Source organism: Octopus sinensis, linkage group LG1, assembly GCF_006345805.1.
Source record: "Octopus sinensis linkage group LG1, ASM634580v1, whole genome shotgun sequence".
NCBI classification, from domain to species: Eukaryota; Metazoa; Mollusca; class Cephalopoda; order Octopoda; family Octopodidae; genus Octopus; species Octopus sinensis.
The window spans coordinates 197,078,864-197,105,528 of record NC_042997.1 but is presented as its reverse complement, the minus strand read 5'-3'; the positions used below and the strand labels follow the sequence as shown (position 1 = coordinate 197,105,528).

The following is a 26,665-nucleotide window of genomic DNA, read 5'->3' as shown; positions in this document are numbered from 1 at the left end:
CATGCATAAATATATATATTCTCACACTATTCGATTTCATAGATATATAAGCACACATGCATATCTATATATCTATATCTATCTATCTATCTATCTATCTATCTATCTATCTATCTATCTATCTATCTATCTATCTATCTATCTATCTATCTATCTATCTAATCTCTCTCTCCTCTCTTTATATATATATATATATATTTATATATATATATATATATATATATTTTATATAATATATATATATATATATATATATATATAATATATAGATAATATATATATATATATATATATATATATATATATATGAACCACAGCAGCAGGAACGACAGCAACAGCAATAATAATAATAATAATAATAATAAGGATTATTAGGATGTTGCATAACATTACCTTAAATCTTTTTATATATAAACAGCTTTATATAGACATACGCACGTTTCAACTGCACCGCATAGTAACCATTACAATTGCCAGCCGACTTTAATACCGATGCATATATATATATATATATATGTTGTACTCTTTCGCCCCAACTTTCTCTCGCTCTTTCTTCCTGTTTCTTGAGTAACGCTACGATGGACTGGCGTCCCGTCCAGCTCGGGGGAACACATACGCTACAGAAACCGGGAAACCGGGCCCATGAACCTGTCTAGGCTTGAAAAGGGCGCATAAATAAATGATATATATATATATGTGACCTCGTGAGTACCACTGGCGATTTCTTTTCTTCTGTCTTACCTTCTCGGGATCTTTCCTTCTCCTATGTTTCCGACGAAGAGCTCCGCTCGAAACGTTAAACCCTCCTTCTTCCCTTCTTTCCTGAGCGTCCAATAATACTTTATTTGTTCCACGTCCTTGCGTTGTTGTGTTTTTTTTGTTTTCTTGTTTGGATTAACTATATATATGCACACAAATATGCTATAAACAACAGCAATAACAGCTACAACAACTTGAACGTGGAATTTTTTAGTGAAGTGTCAAGGAATATGACCCATCTAATCGAACTAGTTCGAGAATTAGTTCAAAGATGGTTCGAAATATCTTTTGAGTACTTAATTCTAAGAATGTGTAGTGGCGTCGTGATGTTTTTTAGCGAATCGCAGATACGAGAAAGAAAAAAACATCATTACTGGCAGTGCAAAATTCCTGAAGGAGTTTTGAGTTTTCGAAAGGCATCCTAAAGGAGAGTGTAGTGTTACAGCGGGTGTTAGATTAAGGTCATTACCCAAAGACTTATTGACATCTACGTACCATTCCCAGGAAATGGATTGACCAAAGTGCGCAATAATAAATATGCTTTATTAGATTAAGTATTTACTTTACAACACAGGAAAAAAAAAGACATCATATTTCAAAGACATCGTTTTCTGTATAACATATTGAAATTCCTTCGAATGAAATAAAGAAATTCTATTAATGAAAAAACTTTTTTAGAATGTATGTTATTAAAATAAATATTTATTTAAGCTGTGTATATAGCTTCTCGTTGACTTATATACTCTTCGTAGTTCCTGTATTTGTACAGGTTTGCATTTCCTTGTTTAATTTGGGGTTGTTTCTTTTTTTAGTTTAATTGGCAACATATACATATATATATATATTAATAAATGAATAGTTTTGTCAATGGTTTCTGCATGGTTGACTTAATGGTAAACATTACACAGCTGTCTGCTCAACCAGTCAAATCTGCAGCAGACATTCATGATCAGCAATTTTTTCCTTCCTCTTTATATTTTAGATTAATTTACTTATCACAGCGATAGAATCGTTTTTTACACACCACTAAGATTTATCATTAATAATGTGGATGCTGTTCTTCAAATTATTATTATTATTCTATATCTTTATCATAATATTGTACAACCAGTTTACACTGTTCGTCTGAATAGAATTTCTATTTAGAAATACCAATCAGTTATTTATCAATGTTTTTCTTTCCCTTTTACGTCTCTCACAGAGGGCAAGGCATACTGTTTTTTTTTTTTTTTTTGAATCCCTAACTCCCAGATAATATATTCTGTTTGTGTTCATGCTACAGAATTAAAAAACAAGCAAGTGACGTATATATTAAAGAGAAACAAAGATTCAATATTTATCACCAAACAAACTGAGTAACAGAATGTACAGCTAAGAACAATCCAGCAATCGCCAGCACGTATACTTTGAAGAAACAACACTTAGGTTTAATAATATTGAATAGTAATAAGTATTCTTAGGTCTGGGAGTTCTTCAATGATCTTCTTCATTCGAAGCACGTTTCAGTGTAACAGACTAAGATCTATAATTGAGTTAGTTATCTAAAATATTTATTCATACGTAGCATATCTCAAACGTGACTCATTATAGAATGTGCTGCAATATAATCTAAGAAGGAAAGCAAACAAACAAACATATCTTCTATAATTTGCTGAAATATAGAATATTTCAAACATTTGTATCGTAGCATTTTTATGTAAGGGATATGCGAGGAATTTATTCATTAACAAATAAACACAACACGACTTAGAGTTTAATGATGTTATCATAGACTTACGCAAAGAATACACTTAAAGAGAAGTCATTTATTGGAATAAGAATTCTTTGAATTATTCTTTTAGAAATTTCAATATGAGATCGATATAACGACGAGTCGATAATTATTGATTTCAAATTTTGGCACAAGGCCAGCAAGTTCGGAGGAGGCGTAAGTCGATTATATCGAACCCAGAGTTCGACTGGTGCTTTATTCATCAGCGCAGAGAGAATGAAGAGCAAACGAGATCGCTACGGTTTACTAACGATTCTGCCTGCTCCGCGTCTTAAGTTTGCAATTATTGTAGTGCAACAGCTCGTGGCCAAGTGGATCGAATAGAAATCGGGTGAAACGTATTTTTCGTATGTGGACAAAGAAAGTTTTTCAATCTCGGAATAGACTATATATTTTTTCTATCTTTTAACCAAGATGCCTCATGCGAGGGTGAGGGAGGTAGATTCTAGTAGCTCTAATAACATGCGATTAGAGTTTGTCTCATTGGCTCATCATATATATATATATATATATATATATATATATGTAGGTCCCGGGTTGAGTCGGGGTTAACCACAGTAAATAAGGTACTCAATACATAGCAGAGTGAATTAATTTATTGATGATTTTTTTTGAATGAAACAGTTCTAGTCCTGTAGAAGCTCCTTCTATAAAATAAATATATATATATATATATATATATTATATATATACTTTATTTGTTAAAGAAATTATACATCAGCCAGTGTGGAGTTAGGCACTCATTTCATCGCCCGACATTTAACTATATATATATATATATATATATAATACATATATTTATTTGCATATATGTGCAGACATACATGCATACACAAAAAAGATAAAAGGTAAAATTGATCTCGGTGGAATTTGAACACAAAACGTAAAGACACACAAAATACCTATTTTTTACTACCCACAAGGGGCTAAACACAGAGAGGGCAAACAAAGACAGACAAACGGATTAATTCGCCGCCTTATGTTATGTATAATATTATACCCTTGTCATCAGGCCAAAAAAGGCTCCCAGGGGTTTGAAAATTTGTTTTCATTTATGAAAAGAATGGAATCCTTTGGTTTTCATGGAAAATAGCATAATTAACTCATTTAAGGAAATTAACTGTATCTTCAAAGATGCAACTAATATACAAATGCGTAATAGGAGTTAGTATAGTTAGTTTGAATGTGATGACGATGATGGCTATCTGTTGCGAGGTTAGAGTATTTTGGTTATACTTGAAATGAGATGATAGAGAATACAAACACTTCAGCCTATATATACATATATATATATACGTGTGTGTGTGTGTGTGTATATATATGTATAATATATATATATATATATATATATATACATATATATATATACACTTAATTATACACACACACACACACACACATATATATATATATATTTATACACACATATTATATATATATATATATATATATATACAATTAATTATACACACATATATATCTATATATACATATATACATATTTTTACATACATATATGTCTCTCTCTCTCTCTCTCTCTCTCTCTCTCTCTCTCTCTCGCTAAATATATATATATATGTTTGAATAGTAGGGTCTGCTTTGTATGTGTATGATCATCTGGGTATCACAAAGCCGATACTTATAACCAGATTTAGTCAAAATAAGTAGATTAGATATAAACCTTAACCTGGGACGATACGGCGCCCATCTTTCACGGAAAAGAAAGAAATTCTCCAGTCTTATATTTTACCAATCGCTTTCGTAGCCATACAGAAGAAAGAAATAACCTTAATCGTATTAATTTTGCACAAATAATCCGGAGATGTACAAGAATAACATACATATATATATATATGTGTGTATGTATGTGTGTATGTATGTGTATATGTATGTGTGTATGTATGTGTATATGTATGTGTGTATGTGTATATGTATGTGTATATGTATGTATATATGTATGTATACATGTATATCTATGTGTATGTATTCATGTATATATATATATGTGTATATATATATATGTGTATGTATATATGTAAATGTATATATGTATATATGTATATATATGTATATGTATAGTATGTATTATTATGTGTATATGTATATGTGCATATGTATATGTCTATATGTGTGTATATATATGTGTGTATATATGTGTGTGTATATATGTGTGTGTATGTATATATATCTGTATATGTATATGTATTATGTATATGTATATATATATATGTATATATGTATATATATGTATATGTATATATGTATGTATATATGTTGTGTATATGTATATGTGCATATGTATATGTCTATATGTGTGTATATATATGTGTTGTATATATGTGTGTATATATGTGTGTGTATGAATATATATATATGTATATGTAATATGTATATGTATAATATATATGTATAGATATATGTAGTTATTATATATAGGTATTTATATATATATATATATATAATTATATATATATATATATAGGTATATATATATATATATTTTTTGTTTGTGTATAAAATGTGTAGTAAAAAATGTAAGAATTTCTACAAAGTAGTATGGTAAATTATTCTTTACTTATTAGTCAAAATAGCTGAACAAAGATGTAAATCCGACATTCGTGAAATAGTATTTATGATATTTAGATATACTAGCCCTTCAAGACTCTATATATCTATCTATACATAGTATACATGTGTATATACATATGTATATACACATATGTATGAATGTCTGTATTTACGTATCTATTTATGTATATTCCTATTTCTCTCTCTCTCCCACTCTTTCTCTCGGTACGTATGTACATATATATATATATGTGTGTATATATACATATGAATATATATAATAATTACTCACCATATCGCGGTTCACTTATTGCGGTTTATTATTTGAGCTTACGGCGATTCGTACGTGGTGTTGTTTTGCATTTATAATAATATAAATGTATATAAAATTTGCAAATGATAAAAATATATGGAGTAGAATACTGTTTCTACTTCGTGGATTTTCACCTATCGGGAAAGGTTTTGGGACGTAACACCCGCAGTAGTCGAGGGATAACTGTAAATATATATGCATGCATATATGTATTTATATATATGCATGCATTTATATATATATATATACATGTTTTTATATATATGTATTTATATTTATATATATCTGTATATATACGTATATATATATGTGTGTATATATACTTATATATACGTATATATTATATATATTATAATATAACGTATATTACGTATATATACATATATATGTATGTATAATGCATTATATATGTGTTAATATATACTTATATATACATATGCATGTAATATGTGTATATATACTTATATATACATATATATGTATGTATATGTATGTATATATGTTATATATATACATATATTATACTTATATATAATATATATATATACATATTACACATACATAGGCATATATATGCCATATCTCATACATATATATATATTCATATACATACATATATATATATAATATATACATATTACACACACACATATATATATAAGCAGCTAATATCATACTCAATATATATATTATGTATGCATATAAGTATATATATATATATCTAAATAAATATATATATAATTATATATAATATATATAATTATATACAATACATACACATACATGCATGTTATAAATATGTGTGTGTGTCTCTTCTAGTGGGGGACTGTGAGTACATATTTGTTTCTGGATGATTATTGAACATATTGTGCTCTGCCTGGCGCGGATATGCACCGTATTTAAATACACCACCTGCACATCACGTCTTACGTAATATCAATTTATATTATTCGATGTCAGATGTCTTTTACAACTGGAAATTTCCTATCTGACAAAACTTACCCCATGCCATTAAACCATGCGTATAGTACTGATTGATACACAGGAAACGTGAAAGATATCTGAGACAGAAACACACCAAATTATGTCATCTTATGTAGTGATTGAGTTGTCATATACATTCATGTGAGAATCAAAACCTTGTTTCAGTTGCCACATTAAATCTCGGTTTGTGACATTCTAATGCCACATGTGATGCAATTTAACATAGTTATATTTACAAGAAATCTCCACTCGGAACTTACAACCATGCTACAATATTTTCGAATAGGGATCTACTACAGAGTGTCAAATTTTGTGCCTCAGTTTTAGGATGAGGAGTAGATACAACAATAAGTAGTCCCTCAAAAATGCATATACATTGCATATACACAAAGAAAATTTTTAAGGGTATTGCATGGACTAAAAGCAATTATTCTGAAAGAAAACTTGGAACAACCATTTCATCATATATTTTTCTCTCTCAGATTTTCTTCGTCCTGTCGAAGAGAGTAAGCCCGAAATGTCAAAGACTTTTCTATTCTTCACGAGTGTTAAACTAATATAACTGTTTGTTATTCCTTCACCTGCCTTCTTCCTATTTTTTCTGTAAATTTGAACTATGCACACACACACGTACGTACGTACGTACGTATGTATGTATGTATGTATGTTTATATATGGGTGTGTTTTCAAAACATTATTTAGTTTTAAAAGCCTCATCAAACGCCATGATAGATTTAGGATGCAAATACAAGAGAGATGGTGAAACTGTGCATAAGGAGTAAGCAATCACCATGTATGCATATGTGTGGTTGTGTGAGTTCGTGTGTGAATGTGTGTGTGTGTCTATCTGTATCTTTCCCCGAACATCGTTTGAAAACCGATGGTGGTTTGTTTACGCCCCCGTAAAAATAGCTGTTCAGCAAAAGAGACCGATAGAATAAGATCTTGGCTTACGAAGAATAAGCCCTGGTCTAATTTACTTAGTTACCATTAGTATCATTATTTTCTCATAATTGATTTTTTTTTTCCGTTCCGGTCGTTAATATCGCCAAACATAATCGATGTTCGATATGTGTTTGTGAATGTTGCTCTATTCCTAAGACTTCTGTTTCCATCGTTAGCTCACTCTTGATATCGATCAATGAATTCGATCACATACATAGCCAGCAATCAATTAAATTCTCATCGTTAAAATAATCATCATGATGGCCTTGTTCATGATCGTTATCATCATTCTCTTCGGCGTCGTCGTAGTCATCATCATCATCGTCATCATCATCATCATCATCGTCATCATTACCATCCTCATCATCATCGTCATCATCAACATTACCATCATCATCACCATCGTCGTCGTCGTCGTCGCTGTAGACCTCAACGCTCACATTCTCATCGTTCTCATCACCATCATCATCATCATCATTATTATCATCATCAACATCATCCTCATCCTCATCATCTTCCTCTCATCATGCTCATGATCGTCATCATCGTCGACGCCCATTCGTTCTTATCGTCGTTGTTATTGTTATTATCACCATCACCTAGCAACAAGAACAGCGGCACCGTCGTCATTGTCATCGTAGTCGTTGTCATCATCATCATCGTCGTCATCATCTTCATCAAAGTCTTCACGTTTCCCACAGCTATAATCGTTGTCTTCATTGTTGCTATCGTCATCATCATCATCATCACCAATACCGTCGTCATCGTCATAATGATGATGATCATCATCATCATCATTATCATCATCATCACTATCACCACCACCACCACCACCGCCGCCATCATCATCATCATCATCATCGTCATCATCATCATAGTTGTCTTCAGCTGTAGAAACAGCAGCTACAACAGCAACCACAGCAACAGCTGCAAAATAATACTCATCAGAAGCAGCATCATAATTAGCATAAACTCAAGCAGAATATCCACCCTACCACCAGCACCCTCCTCATCACCACCACCACCATCATCATCATCATCATCATCATCATCACCATCATCATCGTCAGGACGATCACAGCTCTGATTTCCCCCTACCATCTCTAACAACGTTTCCAGTAAAAACAAATTCTTAAAGAAGGATTTTTTTCTTTCTCTCTTCAAATATATTTCTGTCTGTTTTCTATTGAATAGTTTTCAATTAAAATATAAATTTAATCAAATACAAACGATGCAATATCTTTAAACATTATGCGTGAATAAACAGCTAATGCAACATCATGATACGTTTGTTGTACGGAGAATGAGCGATGTAGTTGGCGAAAAATGATAGATCAAAATAAAAGATATACGAGCAGATATAGACATAGATAATACAATCTGACAGATAGAAAGAATAATATTCATAAATACAAATAAACGAATGAGCAAAGGAAATTAGAAGAAAAAAATGAGTGAGAAAGAAAAGAAAAGAAAAGAAAAGGAAGAAGACTTCGGCAGGAATGACTCGAAGAACGAAAACAGGAAACGCATAAAAAAGAAAAAGAAATTCAGCAGACACAAAATGGTGGAAAATAAAGAAACAAAGAAGCGAATAATATACGGAAGAATAGCGTAAAAAATGTAACAAAATATATAGAAATCACCATATATATATATATATATGTGTGTGTGTGTGTGTGTGTATGCGCGTATAAATGTAGATATACACATACATGTATACACATTTATATATTTCTGTATGTGTATACAAAAAATAAGATAAGTATATGCGTATATATATATATATATATATATATATATATATATATATATATATAGATATATATATATATATATATGTATGTGTGTGTGTGTGTATGTATGTGTGTATATATATATATATATCATATCATGTTTTATCATCTTCCTCCCTACATATTCTACCAACGGCATTACTAGACTTCAACCATGTTGCGTGAGATACACGCCAGCACACGCACATCTATCTATCTATCTATCTATCTATCTATCTATCTATCTATCTATCTATCTATCTATCTATCTATCTATCTATCTTTATATATATATATGTTCACATACATTCATATACAACAGTATGTATATATATAAGTAAATGTGTTTGCATATATATATATATGTATGTATATATACATGCATGTATCGAGATATATATATGTGTGTGTGTGTGTGTGTGTATATATATATATGCATGTATCGAGATATATATGTGTGAGTGTGTGTGTGTGTATATATATATATATATGTATATATATATTTAAATGTATTTGTGTAAGTAATATATATATATATATATAAACCGTATCATTGTTCCAGCGTTGTTTCTTACAGAATCAGTTTGTATTCGCATAACCTGGAACTGCTTTATGAGACAGCTGTGTGCTCCCACGTAATCAACATTCTGGAAGGCTTTTCATGCTGTAAATAATCTCACACATTACCGAGGTTTTCTGGGGTGTTTTTTTCGTAATTTCTTTTAAAATTCTATTCTAATCTACTCTGCAAATAAGACATCCAATCATATACCACGCACAGATAACTCTACTTCATCTCATCTACATTGTATTGATATATTTATATTCATACTTACATATGTAACTATATAATTATATGTATGAAATTTATTGAATAACAAGAAAAGCAATAGAAATTTATAGAAAGACGGAGACAGGTGTAGGAACAAGCAAGTGTATTAGTTTGACGCTCGGGAAAAATGGAAGTCTTTTACGTTTCGAGCCTGCGCTCTTCGTCAGAAACGAGGAAAAAGTGGGAAAAAATATCACAGGGAGAGAATGTTTATGTCCCCGAAATTTAGTGTTTCAGCACAAGAGACCGATCGAATAAGTAGTAGGTTAATAAAGAACAGGTCCTTTGTTCGACTGAAGGAGGTGCTCCAGTATGGCTGCAGTGAAGTGACTGAAAGAAGTAAAAGAGTAAAGGAACTAAGTAGTGGGGTCGACCTGTTTGAAAGCTTGGTCAGCGTCCAATAACAAAAACAAAAGATAACAGATGATATGTGTGTGTAAGTGTGTGCACGTATGTGCGTGTGTGTGTGTGTGTTTGTGTACACAGATACATGCACACCTAGTTACATACGTATACGTACAAAGATGCGCACGCAAACTACAGATTTTCATAGACATACGCGAAACGGTGACACACCTGCAGACTAACCTAAGCATATACATTTTCACACGAGGAGGCCGGCCAATAGATATATATTTCTTTATTGCCCACAATGAGCTAAGCATAGAGGGGACAAACAAGGACAGACATAGGTATTAAGTCGATTACATCGACCCCAGTGCGTAACTGGTACTTTATTTATCGACCCCGAGAGGATGAAAGGCAAAGTCTACCCCGGCGGAATTTGAACTCAGAACGTAACGACAGACGAAATACCTATTTCTTTATTACCCACAAGGGGCTAAACATAGAGGGGACAAACAAGGACAGACATAGGTATTAAGTCGATTATATTGACCCCCAGTGCGTAACTGGTACTTAATTTATCGACCCCGAAAGGATGAAAGGCAAAGTCGACCTCGGCGGAATTTGAACTCACAACGTAACGCAGACGAAATATCGCTAAGCATTTCGTTCGGCGCGCTAACGTTTCTGCCAGCTCGCCGCCTGCCGGCCAATAGATGTGCTCGTGTAAGCACATTTACGTTGCAGACTAGCGGAACTAGTTTTTATAAAACCTAATATGCTATCGTTTCGTCTTTTGTACGAAACGTTTCATTTAATTGAAAATATTTGACATCGTCAGACGAAACGGAAGTCTAAACAAGAGGCCATTGTTACGTTTTTAGCTACTATCATTATCTAATGAATACATGTTTTATATTTTACGTGTTTCAGTCATTAGAGTGAGGCCATACTGGAGCAATGTATTGAAGAATTTTCAAACAAATTAGTCGAGCCAATTGCTTTTTTTTAAACTTGTTTCAGGCATTTGACTGCGGCCGTGCTGGAGCACCCACTTTCGGCAAACGAATCGATCCCCAGGCCTTATTCTTAATAAGCCTAGCATTAATTTCACCGGTCTCTTTTGCCAAACCGCTGAGTTTCGGGGACGTAAGCACACCAACATTGGTTGTCAAGCGATGGTAGGGGTATAAACACACACACAAACATATACATATATATATACTCGACGGTCTTCTTTCAGTTTCCGTCTACCAAATCCCTTTACGAGGATTTGGTTGGCCCGAGACTATACTAGAAGGCACTTACCCAAGGCTCCACGCAATGGGACGGAACCCACAACTATGTGGTTGGGAATCAAGCATCTTACCACGCACCCACGCCTGCACCTTATTCATTTTTAAGACTGTTACTCATTCGACTGTCTCTTTATATTGAACCGCTTGTTTAGGGGATGTAAACAAACCAAGACCGGTTGTGAAGTTGTGGTGGAGGACAAAACAGAAAAACGATACACAACACATACTTATGCATACAAACACAGTGGTTGTGAGTTCAAATTCCGGACCGTGATGCGTGTAGTGTGCATGAGCAAGACACTTTATTACACGTTGCTCGAGTTCACTCAGCCGTAGAAGTTAGTTGCGATGTCGCTGAAGCCAATCTGTATTGGCCCTTGCCTTTTTCTAGATGAATATCAGTAGAGAGGGGATATTTGCCTACGTGGGCGACTGCAGGTCTCCCACTAACAACATTTCACGGACTTGTTCCGAGAAGAACTTTCTAAGTGCAATCTCACGGTTATTCGACTTTATCCTATATTCGTCTTTATATATCTATCTATTTGTGTGTGTGTGTTACTGAAGGCGCATGGTTCAGTGGTTAGAGCGTCGATCTTACGATCGTCAGGTTGTGAGTTCGAATCCCAGACCGGGCCGCGTGTTGTGTTCTTGAGCAAGACACTTTATTTCACGTTGATCCAGTTCACTCAGCTGCAAAAATAGGTTGTGACGTCACAGGTGCCAAGCTGTATCGGCCTTTGCCTTTCCCTTGAATAACACTGGTGGCGTGGAGAAAGGAAGCTTGTATGCATGAGGGACTGCTGGTCTTCCATAAAAAGCCTTGCCCGGACGTGTGCCTGGAAGGGTAAATTTCTAGGTGCAATTCTATGGTCAGTCATGACCGAAGGGGGTCTCATCAGTGTGTGTGTGTATGGTTTTGTGTATGTGTGTGAGTGTGTGTATTTTGAATTTGCTTGCCTGTATAATGTTCGGAAAAGCGACAAAGAGATAGGTACATGAAACAATTGCAGCGTGGAAGATGTTTATAACCTTACAAGCATCTTCCACGCACCGAATGTTTTTGTTTCAACACACGATCTCACATCAAGTCACTTGACTGGAAATACATATCTGTAATACATGAAACAATTTTTTCCTTATTTCATATGTAGTAAATAGTTCATATCATGAAGTAGACATGCATTTATATATAGGACTATATGTTTTCCTTAAATATTCTTTGATAATACACACGTACACAAACATGCACACACACACACACACATATAACACACGTACAAACATATACACCCAAAGACATATCACAAATAGCCACTACACACATTTTTTTCTCTCCTTGTTTTTTTCTGTGGCCCTTTCTGTAGAAGAGCGTAGGCTCGAAACGTAAACACTTTTTCTATTCCTGAGCGCTATACTAATACATCTGTTTGTTTGTATTCCACCTGCCTTCGTTTTTTGTTTATTTTCGTAAACTTTCCCTTATATATATATATAGATATATATATATATATATATATATATATATATATATATATATATATATATATATATATACACATACATACATACATCTGTATATGTATATTTTGATATATCTGTATAATATAGCAGGAATATCTATAATACACAATACCGATGCACATTAGCAGTTACAGAGTATTATAAGTATTGTATTTGTAAACTCTAACATATGATACTGAAATATACACATCGGGACACACTGACACACACAGAAACATGCACTCCCACACTCACACACACTCACACACAAAGATCTATGTAGTGTTTGTGTGTCTGTCTGGAACCGAGGCGGAAAGACCTGCAGTGAACGTCCTGCATATTAATATGGCTGTCTCTTGTATATGTTTTATGCTGAGTTGAAAAATTTCCACCAACAGAAACAACTCAGGTGATTTGTTGACAAAAACTACCCCCGAGGGATGCTTAAAACGACAATGAAATCTGATAATTCCACGAATGGGAAGCTACCGGACAGTATAGACCACGTAGAGTGTCGAATGGAGCAGTTTTGTAGCTATACATGAAGCTATATCACGGTGAGTGTATATGTGTGTGCGTTATAAGTGTTTGTGTGTGATAACAATTCTGTACTTATTTTATTGTCATAAAACTTTTAGTCTGAGATTTATTAATTGCAAACTACGTGAAGTTGATCAAGACCAACAATGGACGAAAAATTAAGCTTTCCGTGTTCGATATTAATACAGGAAGTTTTTTCAATATTTAAACAAAACAAAAACGTTACCAACTCCACTTTTCATTTGTTCTGTTTTGTTTTTTTTACATCATATTTTTCGCTTCTGAAACTGATTTGATTGCTGTTGCTACCACCACCACCACTACTACTACTACTACTACTACTACTACTACTACTACCTCTACTAATACTACTACTACTAGAGTGCTCATTATTGTTCTACGGTGAGGATTCGGTAGTTCAGACAAGTGAATCACCTTTTCCTGAATTAATGCATCCGTGGTTCTTTTTTGGCGGTCACATTAACCTCTGAGTTAATTCTGAGGCAGATTCAGCGCGATGCAGCATGTAATAAAAAAAAGGTGGTACTATTTGACTAAGAGGTAAAATACACCCGTTGGGTTTCTATACAGTTTCCAGGTCCCAAATTTCACTAACACAGTTTGAGATTGTCTCGAGGTTACTGAAAATGTAATTGGCCCAAGATGTGGCTGTTTGGGATCGGTCTCGGTACGTTAAGGTTGCGAAGCGTATTTCTTAACCATTCATATTTCTTTATTGCCCACAAGGGCCTAAACATAGAGGGGACAAACAAGAACAGACAAAAGGATTAAGCCGATTCCATGGAAAGGCAAACTGAAAATCTGAATTAAAACGTAAACTCTGAAGACAAACTTATGAAAACGCTTTGGAAATGCGGCGATCTGGCAGAAACGTTAGCATAGCGGTATTTCGCCTGTCTTTACGTTCTGAGTTCAAATTCCACCGAGGTCGACTTTGCCTTTCATCCGCGTCGATAAATTAAGTACCAGTTACGCACTGGGGTCGATGTAATCGACTTAATCCCTTTGTCCGTCCTTGTTTGCTCCCCTCTGTGTTTCGCCCCTTGTGGGCAATATGAAAACAAGAAACGTTAGGATGCCGGGCGAAGTTCATAGCGGTATTTCGTCTGTCTTTATGTTCTGAGTTCAAATTCCGCCGAAGTCGACTTTGCCTTTCATCCTTTCCGGGTCGAAAAATTAAGTCCAATTGTGTACTGTGGTCGATCTAATCGACTGGCTCCCTCCCCCAAAATTTCGGGCCTTGTGCCTAGAGTAGAAAAGGAAAGAATGCTTTGGACAGGCAATGGGTAAATCTAAAGTATATTTCATATTGGTTATCTTTGTAATGAAAAGACGAGATTTAAAAGAGATCTGATTGTTATTGCTGGCATGGCCCTCACCCATATAAAACCGCCTTTGTTTTCTTTTACTTGTTGATGTTGATGTTCCTTTTTTGTGCCAACTACTGCTCCTATTGCTGTATTCCTTAAAATCTGTGTGTGCAATGTTTTCGTAGTGATCTTGACGTAGTCTGTATTCGATCACGTGTGTATTCTGAAAAAGACAAGAAGAAAATAAACCAGAAAAATTAGCAGAAAAAGTGAGAGATTTCAACAAAAACTTACGTTTTCATTGACGCCGTATAAATGTTCAGATTAACAAAACAAACAGCCTTCAGATTGTATGAATTGGCTATGCTAGCGTGAATTATTTTCTGAGCTTCTCTGTTATCGCTTCTTGTAACGTGGTTGCACGGATGCAAACTAGTGAAATATTTTCTTTCCGGAGTTTATTTAAAAAAAAAAAAAATGAAAGAAAAAAACAACCAGAAAACAAAACACAGAAGATAACTATTGACAGCTGTGAATGTAACAAGTCTATTGTCATTCTTGTATGTGTTTGTTTGTTTTATTCGCTGTAAGGTTTACTGTAGCTGTAGTAATAACAGTTTTGAATGCATACAAAGATCGGTGGCTTGAAGTATACAGGAATGATTTTATGTGTCATACGCACACACATACAAACATAGTACACTCACAAACATACACGCGCACACACATATATGTATATATACACAAACACATGTATACACGTTGGTAACGAACCAGAAATATGAATAATTAACACAGAAAATGTGGATAAATGTTTTATTTAATAGAATTTTCATGAATTTTCTGGTACGGAGTTCAGCATTTATTCAGCCAGGATTCGGAACAGAAATATAGTGTCTTAATTAAATATTCGGCACATGGGTTCTATAAAATTAATATTCTTGATATGGGAATGAAATATATACTCTCATATACCACATATGAATCTTTAAGAAAATTCATCCTCTAAACCTATAAATTATTATCAACTAAAACTGCAAATCTCAATTCCGACTTTCTAACATGAAGTACAATTTATACATATATATATATAGGTGTGTATGTGTGTGTATAAGTATATAGATATGTATGTATACATATAAAACTATATATAGGTGTGTATATATATATATATATATATATAGTAAGATTTTACTTTAAATTGTAAGACAAACATTTCGTACTCAAAACTCCACGTGTTTTTGTGTATTTACATAAAGAAAAGAGCACGACATATTCGTACTATGTTCCAAGTTTAGTCTAGAAAATGGATACAAGCAAAACCTATTTGATGTGTTCTCTCTTCCACTTGTTGTCTGTCTGTCCCCCTCTCTCTGTCTCACTCGCTCTCTCATCTCTCTCTCTCTCTCTCTCTGTATATATATATATATATATATATATATTATATATATATATATATATATATCTATATATATATATATATATATAGGGAGAGAGAGAGGTGTCCGTTTATCTGTATATATAACATATAAAGACAATGGTATGGAGGATAGCTAGATAAATAGATAGACAGATAACAGAAATTGGATTGAACAACAGTTTTTATTTTTTAAATCACTACAATTGTTTCAACAAAGTTTTACACATGTCGTACATTCATGAGATGATAGATTTGACATGATATGTAAACACTATCATTTGTCCAAGGTGTAAGATGTGCTTCCTCAGGTGATTATTTTAAATACGTCCTTCGTGAGACCATACTGCCATTTCATGCAGTGTGAGAATGAATATGAATACGTAAATGCTTTGTGATCTTGATTATTTATATGCCATTGAGAGCAGGTTATTGGCCCTATGAGTGTTAGTGCTCAAGGAAAAAAACGAATCTGTTTTTATCCCCCAACTTAGGTCCTGATAATATCTAAACCTGGTCTGGTTTCGACACACACAAGCAGAATTCTCAGAATTGATTTTAAGTAAAATAAATTTAATGTTTCTTTTCTCCCTCATCAGTGAAGAAGATTATTGAAGGAAATATATATTTACTTACACTTTGTAAATAAATATTTTATTACAAGTGTCATATTGCTTTTAAGTTGGAAACGAATTAGAGAAACAAAAAAAAAATTGCAACTACAGACAGAAATAAATTTCAAAATATGAAAACATTGTAAAAAATAGATTATGCTGGGGATAAAAAAAAACAATTAGAACGAGCAAAGCTAAATTGAATGAGATTCTGGCAAGACAATACTTTACGAATGACGGAGTGGAGAGCGAGGGGAAAATGGCGTAATTGTAAATATTGCAAAAATATACCGCTCATAAAATATCTAGCATGACAGGAAATACATATTTTATATGAATTCTGTTTTTAATTGAATTTTTTTGCGAAATGTCATCATTGGTTGTACAAAATTACTGTTTCAAGTAGAACGTATGTTTATTTTATCTCGATAATTAAACGAAATTAGAAAGTACCATCTTTCAAAATTGAAATATTATCTTTGAGAGAGATAATTTCATTAGCCTAGTTTCTGATAGATTTTATTGAATTTCATTCCGACATTTCTGCCAATAACAAAAAGAAAACAATTAGTTTCAATGAATTAAAAACATAATGCTAATGATAGAATAAAAACCAACAAAAACAACGCTGACAGCAGCTAAATTAAAATAAAACAGCAAGAACAACAGTGAGAACAGTAACAAGTTCTAAAAGCAAGAACTGAATGGCAAAAAGAAAAAAAAAAGAAGAAAAGACACCAGGGAGCGTACAAAATCAAAAATTGATGGAAAAAAGATTCAGATATAAGAGTCATTTCTACTACAGGCACAAGGCCCGGAATCTGAAGGAAGGGAATTTTTCGATTACATTGACTCCAGTGCGTAGTTGTTAATTATTTATTCGATTTCGATAGGATGAAAGCGAAAGTGGACCTTCATAGCGTTTGAACTCAGAAAGTAAGAACAAACGAAATGCCGCTAAGCATTTCGTCCGACGAGCTAACGATTCTGCCAGCTCACCGCCTTAGATTCAGTTATATTGGGTTGTCCAGAAAGTTCATGTCGACTTTTAAAGGAAAGAAAAATGTCAATAAATACTTGCCATTACATTTTTAATCGACCAAATATGAAACATTTTGTTGCACAATGCGTCTCCATCTTTCCTTTAACTTGAATATACCTTCTTCCCAGAATTGAGGTACCTGGGAGGGTAGGTCGAAAGGTAAGCTATTATGAAATCGGCACGAACTTTCCGGACAACCCAATAATAATAATAATAATTCTTTCTACTACAAACACAAGGCCTGTAATTTGTGGGGGAAGCACTATTGGATCACATCGACCACAGTACGTAACTGGTTCTTATTTCATCGACTCCGAAGTCGACCTCAGCTGAGTGTGTACTCAAGACGTAAAGACGCCGGAATACCGCTAAGAAGTTTGTCCGGATAGCTAATGATTCTACCAGCTAAGGGAATTATTTGTAAAAGCTTAATAATATTGGTGTATAATTTCGTCAGCGAGAGTGTTTTAATGATCAAATGATCTATTAGAATAGTAATATCATCAACCCCAGGTCTCAACCTATTGTTTTACACGAAATACATTAAATACTGTAGATGTTAATACACGCCATAGTAAGATAAAATAGACAAATAGACATGGATGGAATACTTTCGTTTAATGATTTGTTTTGTCAAGAATGTCATTATGGTACAACAATAAGTACTTAAATCATTCGCAGTTTTATACATTCATACATACATACATACATATCGTGAGTTGAATCTACAGTTTAGTTTGGATTTGATACTGACATATCCACAATAACCCACGAACGCATGATGCCTTCATGATTGTTTTACTTCCCTGTAAACAGTATGTTATTGTACCTAGCCATTTCTGGTATCCTTTACATTTATAAAGCACTTGTTAGTTAAGATAGATAGATAGATAGATAGATAGATAGATAGATAGATAGATAGATAGATAGATAGATAGATAGATAGATAGATAGATAGATAGACGTGAGAAACAGTTGATGCAACATTATACCATATACAATAGAGAATATCAAGGAGAGACATGGTTTTAAAGTGCTTAGCTGTATATCATCTTTCTCATCAACCATCCCAGAGGGGAGACTGAGTTTGCTGACCACTGCTGGAGAAGTAAAGTAGAACTTGTGAGCGCAAGAGTGGCTGTGTGGTAAGTAGCTTGCTTACCAGCCACATGATTCCGGGTTCAGTCCCACTGCGTGGCACCTTGGGCAAGTGTCTTTTCCTATAGCCTCGGGCCGACCAAAGCCTTGTGAGTTGATTTGGTAGACGGAAACTGAAAGAAGCCCGTCGTATATATGTGTGTCTGTGTTTGTGTCTGTGATTGTCCCCCCCCCAACATCGCTTGACAACCGATGCTGGTGTGCTTACGTCCCCGTGATTTGTTTACGTCATCGTAACAATAGCGGTTCGGCAAAAGAGACCTATAGAATAAGTACTGGGCTTACAAAGAATAAGTCGTTGGGTCGATTTGCTCGACTAAAGGCGGTGCTCCAGCATGGCCGCAGTCAAATGACTGAAACAAGTAAAAGAGTAAAAGAGTAATGTGTTGCAGGACACTTTATTTCACGTTGCTCCGTCCACTCAGTTGGGAAAAGTGAGTTGTACCTGTAATTCAAAGGGCCAGCCTTGTCACATTCTGTGTCATGCTAAATCTCCCTGAGAACTACGTTAAGAGAGACGCGTGTCTGTGGAGAACTCAGCCACTTGCACGTTAATTTCGAGAGCAGGCTGTTCCGTTGATCGGACCAACTGGAACTTTCGTCGTCGTAACCGACGGAGTGCCATTTTTATCTATATCTTTCTACCTCCCTCCCTCTCTTCTTCTCTGTTTATGTATGTAAGCATCTATTTCTGCTTATATTCCTGTGTAATATATTTTTCACTCCTCTCTCTCAAACACACTTACACACACACTCACTATCTGTACTCGCATATCGTGTAAGTGTGATCATGTGTTTCTCTTAGGTACCAGGCAGTCTTGTCGCAATAAATCGTGGAAAGTCTCGTCAGCTCTGCCATATTGTCTCATTCTTTATTAATACACTTTTGCTGTAGGAAACTATCAAAATAAATTCAAAACTCTCTATCCCAGAACCATACAAATACTGCAAAATTCGGAATGAAGCGATATTTTTTTTTATAGATCTGAAACTACTGCAACAGCTACGACAAGAACCACAGCATCAATAGTAGGTGAGACAGCATGGGAATCATAACGTAGTTATTAGATGTGTTAGAAAAAGTAGCTACATAACTCCGAAATCACGCACTAATATATATAAAACAGAACAAGAACGTAACGGACGACAATGAAAACATACGGACAGATGGACGATACCAAGACGGACAGGAAAACCAGGACGGAATATTCGTAGCTTTCTATTCATCAGTCAAGTTTCAGATAATCGTTACAGTTTCGGCTTGTTACACGTGAGACTGTTCATAATTGGTAGGCCCTAAAAAGTAAGTTAAGGGCATTAAATTTTGGGGAGAAAGCGAGCGAATATGTGCGACAACTCGGGTATATATATATATATATATATATATATATATATATATATATTATATATATATATATATGTATGTATGTATATAATATTTGTATGTATGTATATATATATAATATATATATTATATATATATAGAGAGAGAGAGATAGATGGATACCTGCATAGACAGATAGATTTGATTAGAGGACACGTTAAGCTTGTAAAGGGGTGGATGCATCCAATGAAATACTCTTTCCATACCTGGTATTGTTGGGGAATGAATTTCCCTTAAATCAATAGGTATATATTAAGCATATAGTTTATATCCAATATATATATATATATATATATATATATGTGTGTGTGTGTGTATTTAACTATGTGTGTGTGTGTGTGTGTGTATTTAACTATGTATGCATGCATGCACCTATCTATCTATCTATCTATCTATCTATCTATCTATCTATGCATGTATGTATCTTTGTGTCTGTATTGAACTTCAATCATAACATATAGGTCTTTTGGATGATGATGAAGATCATCACCACCGTCATCGTCGTCGTTGTCATTACCATTCACATCATCACGACCATCACCATTAAAACCATCAGCATTACTGTCATCAGTATGATCATCTTTATATTATCCTTAATATTCATCACTATCCTCCTCCTCCTTCTCATCACTATCGTCATTAAGGTCGATATCATCGTTGTCGCCATCATTATCATCATAACCAGCACCATCATAATCCCCGCCAAAACCGGCATCAGCATCATTATTTTCATCTTTATTTTATCGCCTTACCTTCCACCTCCTCATCCTCATCAATATCAGCTTCAGTATCACCATCATCATCATCACTACGATCATTGTCACTACCACAAGCAGCTTCATCGTCACTATCAACATCATCTTGATTATTTTCATGTCTAATATCTTCATCTTCGTCCAAATTATCGTCCCTCCTTCCCGTTCCCCCTCGTCCTCATCACCACCATCGTCATTACCACCACCATCATCATCATCATCATCATCATCATCATCATCACCATCAGTCTTTTCCCATCTTCATACCTGTCGACATTTTTTTCTTGCTGTCATCATTATAAACGATATTAACAAGCCCAATAAATAAATAAATAAGAACAAAAAAAAAGAAAAATCAATAAAAACAACTTTCTGTAAACCATTCCTGGTTCTACAAATTATATAGAATTCAGTGGATAACATCGGAAATAAGGTCGTTAGTGATAAATTAACCCCATTATCGTTAAACAGTCTGATTAGCTCTACATTTAAACTGTCATGTTATCGTGTCACTTTAAAAATTATATTAACGTCATGTTCAAACAGGAATATTAGCGTACCATTTATAGAGTCAGTTTCGTATTTTAGTGATGGAGTAGCAGTTTCGTTAACGTGTCGTTCACAACTTGTGTCTAATCAATGTCTTATAGCTCGGTAGTTTTTACCCATCTAGAAATAGACAGGCGATGGTTTATTTTTTTTTTAAGGAGGTGATCTCGCGAAATCGCTAGCACACTAGGCATAGTGCTTAGCGGCATTTCGTCCGAAGGTACGTTCTGAGTTCAAATTCTGTCGGGTGGACTTTGCCTTTCATTTTTCGGAGTGGATAAAATAAATATCAGTTCAGCATTGGAATCAATGAAATCGTGTTAAGCCTTCCTTTGAAATTACTGGCATTGTAACACAACTTCAAACCAATAATTTATTTATTGTTTACTCCGGGCCCCACGGAAATTGGAGTAAATGGTGGGTAGGAGGAAAGTTGTCTGAAAGTGGACATCTGGCTAGAATGCTTGTTATAGACTGGTCATCACTAAAGAGGAACGAGACGTTTAGGTGCAGCTGTCTGGGCATCTGGCGTCTTTTGTCGAATGTACGTTTTAGCACTGGAGGCAAGTACACACCACATATACACATGCGTACGGACATACACATAGGAATATACTTGTAGAGATAGAAAGAGTGAGGGAGCGAGAAAGAGGTTATAAGTTATTAATTACGTTTTACATGTTTTAGTCATTAAATCGCGGCCATGCTGCAGCACCGCTCTAAAGAATATTTAGGTAAATGAATCGATCCCAGTATTATTATTTGTGTTATGTATGATACGTAATTTATTAGTCTTTCTGCCGAAAAATTAAGTTACGGGGATGTGAACAAACCAACACCAGTACTCAAGCTGTGATAGCGGGACAAACACAAAGACAAGCATGCACGCACGCGCGCACGTACACACACAAATGAAATAATGGTGCTTATTTGATCGACTTATCTGCTGAGCCGTTAGTCTAGTTAAAAGCCTAAAGCATTTATCAAACGATAGAAGAAAGGAGGGTTTCCGCCATTACCACCGTCCTAGACTACCACTTTATTTATTTATTTATCGACCTCGAAAATTAAAGTCGATCTCGTCGGGATTTGAACCCAACTCGTGACCTGCCTCAATTGAATTAACTCTTCTTCGCAGCCGGCGTTATTAAAATCAATAGGAGTTATATGTTAAGAACATTCATTTTGTTTCACTTCCAGCATCTTAGTAAAATGCTGGATAGAACTGCAAGTTGACTACATAGCATTTAAGTGTAACAACAGAACAGCGCTCACCATATTCATTGAAAATATTAAGATTTAACCTTCTACATTACAAATAGTAATCTTTGACTTCATCTCACTGGAGTCTATAAAATATGTGTAAAATATTGGATTATTGCTATCGATTATATCTCTTCCGTATGAGAAGATATAACCATTAGAGATATCCTAATACTAAGTGTGGTAATAGTAATAGCCGTGTCATACAGAAGCTTGCACAGCGTCTACGTGGTTTCGGAAGCATAGCCTCGAGATGAGTGCTATATCGACGAAGAACCTGCATAGAAAACATGTTGTGTGTATATAATACATACGCGGTGAGTTTATGTGTGTGTGTGTAACTATCTCTCTTTGTCTCTCTTTCTCTCTTCAAAATATATATGTATGTGTCTATATATATATATATATAATATATATATATATTGTGTGTGTATATATATGTGTGTGTGTGTGTGTATATATATATGTGCATATATATATATATATATATATATATATATATATATGTGTGTGGTGTGTGTGTGTGTGGTGTGTGTGTGTATATATATGTGCATATATATATATATATATTATATATGTGTGTGTGTGTGTGTGTGTATATATATGTGCATATATATATATATATATATATATATATATGTGCATATATATATATGTGTGTGTGTGTGTGTATATATATGTGCATATATATATATATATAATATATATATATGTGTGTGTTGTGTGTGTGTGTATATATGTGCATAATATATATGTGCATATATATATATGTTTGTGTATAAACATTATTTCTAAAACTTTCAAGGAGAGATGTTCAGTAACAGTTCTTTAAAGTAAAGGATATTTTCCACCATAATGTGGTTGTGCTGGACGGGACAAATGTTATTGTTGTTTAGCCATAGGAAACATCGCTTCAAGTTGGCTATACGACGCAATATCTGTGTCTTATTCGAAAATATAAGGATACACATTGTGTCCTATAGCCAGCTGGAAACGGTGTTTCCTGGGGCTAAACTACAGCAACATTCGTCCCTTCCAGGACAGCAACATATATGTTGGACATTTTTTATTTATATACCTACATGTGCACATATGTGAATCCATGGATATACATGTATTAGTGTGGCTATATTTGTGTATATTCATGTATATACTGCATTTCTTTTCATCGCCACTCATATTTACTTGGGCGTAATTATGAATGTATAACTTTAAATTTCCCTTATTTCTTGAGGCTGAAGTGCAACTTAACCTTCTGATAAATAGAATTCGATACAAGATTTTCGAGACAAAATTATGAATTTGGGTTGGATATGAATAGCAAAATTCCATTAAAACCGTTGCTCAACATGGCCGTTGTTCAAAGACTGAAAAAACCTAGCAATAACGAAATATTGCCTCTCTAACATATCATTCCTGTAAATCAGCCCAGCCCTAAATCATATGACTTAGCACCGTTCGTTCGTAAGTTTTTATAACATTGGTGAATGGTTTGTTTCTTTTGTCAACTTGCATGTTTCGAATTTCAAATAATATTTACGCTTCTAAATCTCTCCGCAATACCACTGCGCCAGAAATCTCTATAAGTTTAACAGGAATAATTTTATAGATTGTGTTATCAGTCAAACAGAAAACTATCTCTTTATTTGCATCATTAAAACGAACACCGTCTTCCGAACATATAAGATTACTCTATGAAATATTAACATTACCGATATTTCAACGGTTGATAGAAAGTGTTATAAATAAGAGAGCATTTCACAAATCCTTACGCATTGTAACTCTTAACTGTAAGTTGCTGCCGGTTATGGCGCTGAATTGCCTTTACACATAGAGTTGTATAACCGAAAGGATTACAATAAAAGTTTTATCTGTAGAGGTAAATGTTAATATGTTTGTCTCAAGATGATTTTGATTCACAGGCGAAGCAAGATTCGGTGGAAGCCATGAATGAAAGAAATGCCCTCTTATAGATGTCAACGGAAATAAAACGAAAATTACAATTCCATTTCTTCGATAAAACACAAACACTGCTTACAATCAACTTTATCCTTAAAATATCACTTATTCCTAGAGAAGTCAATACCAGCATTTTAAATTATAAAAACATTTCGAAATAGATAACACCTCTCTTAATATATTCCAGGAAACTAAAGTGAAACCCAAATCTTCCTATCAGCTAAAGACTCTGCTTATTCTTAGAGAAATCTCATCTTGCATTACAAATCGTTGCGTCATTTCGAAAAATATATCATTTTTCTGAATAAACACATTTGACTAAATGCAGAATAAGACTAAACATGAACCTACATTTTCCTCGTATTGAAAATTTGATATTATTTATTAGATAATGGGTATAATTCAAACATCGATGTGTGGAAGAAGGAAGTTCTATATTTAGTTTTACTCTGGCTTTAGTCACGTAAGATAGCTACCTATGTACCACCAAACTACATATATATATATATATTATATATATATATAATATATATATATATGTGTGTGTGTGTGTGTTGTGGTGTGTGTGTGTGTGTGTGTGTGTGTGTATCATTATTCACATTATTTCAAGATTTCTTTCCAATAGAGAAAGAACCGGTTTCTAAGCTAGATCCAAGTTTCCTTCATTGGAATTTCAACATCGGCATATTTTACTCATTTCGTTCATTAGACTACGGCCAAGCTGGGACACAGCCTTGAAGAAATTTTAGCCGAATGAATCGACCCCAGTAATAATTTCTTTTTAGCAGGTACTTATTCAAATGTTATGTCCTGGAGACGTAAACACACCAACACCGGTTGTAACGCTGTGGTAGGGAACAAACAGACTCACTCACACACATACACATAAACACATACACACATAAATACTTACACCGACACACACACACCTATATAGTTGAAATTTACAGAAAAACAAAAGACGAAGACAGGCGTATAAACAATAAGCAGGTGTTATAGTTTGAAGCTCGGGAAGGTGAGAAAGTGTGTCATGTTTCGAGCGTACGCTCTTCAACAGAAAGGAATACGAAGAAATAAACAGAGAGAAAAAATGTCTACCCTCACGCCTTATATATTTATATATCTATATCTATATATCTATCTGTCTATATATATGTATATATATATATATATATATATATATATATATATATATATATATTTACACACACACGACGGGCTTCATTCAGTTTCTGTCTCGTAAATCTTATCACAAGGCTTTGGTCGGATCGAGAAAATGATTGAAGACACTCGTACCACACAATAGGATTGAACCTGCAACCACATGTTTGCGAAGTAAACGTCTTATCACTGAACCGCACCTATATATAAGCAAAATTAAAGAACCATATCTTTAGTGTACGGCTTCTTCTTTTTTTATTTATACCACATAAACTCCAAATGACTTCCAAAATCTAAAAAGCTATTAGGCAGTATGTATATATTGTACATTCTATGTCTGTGAATGTTACTCTATTGCTGGTATAATGCTCTGCTATTTCATTGTCTACATATACAAAA

At 34.0% G+C, this 26,665-nt stretch overlaps 2 long non-coding RNA genes across 2 annotated transcripts in view; both read left to right on the top strand.

Annotated features, from left to right (window-relative positions):
• LOC118766496 overlaps positions 1-26,665 on the top strand; it is a 293,006-nt gene that overhangs the window by 53,837 nt on the left and 212,504 nt on the right. The window lies entirely within an intron of this gene.
• LOC118766497 lies at positions 9,148-26,189 on the top strand. The gene is made up of 3 exons (XR_005002435.1): positions 9,148-9,181; positions 11,836-11,837; positions 26,043-26,189. It is a non-coding gene; the product is annotated as an uncharacterized LOC118766497 (long non-coding RNA).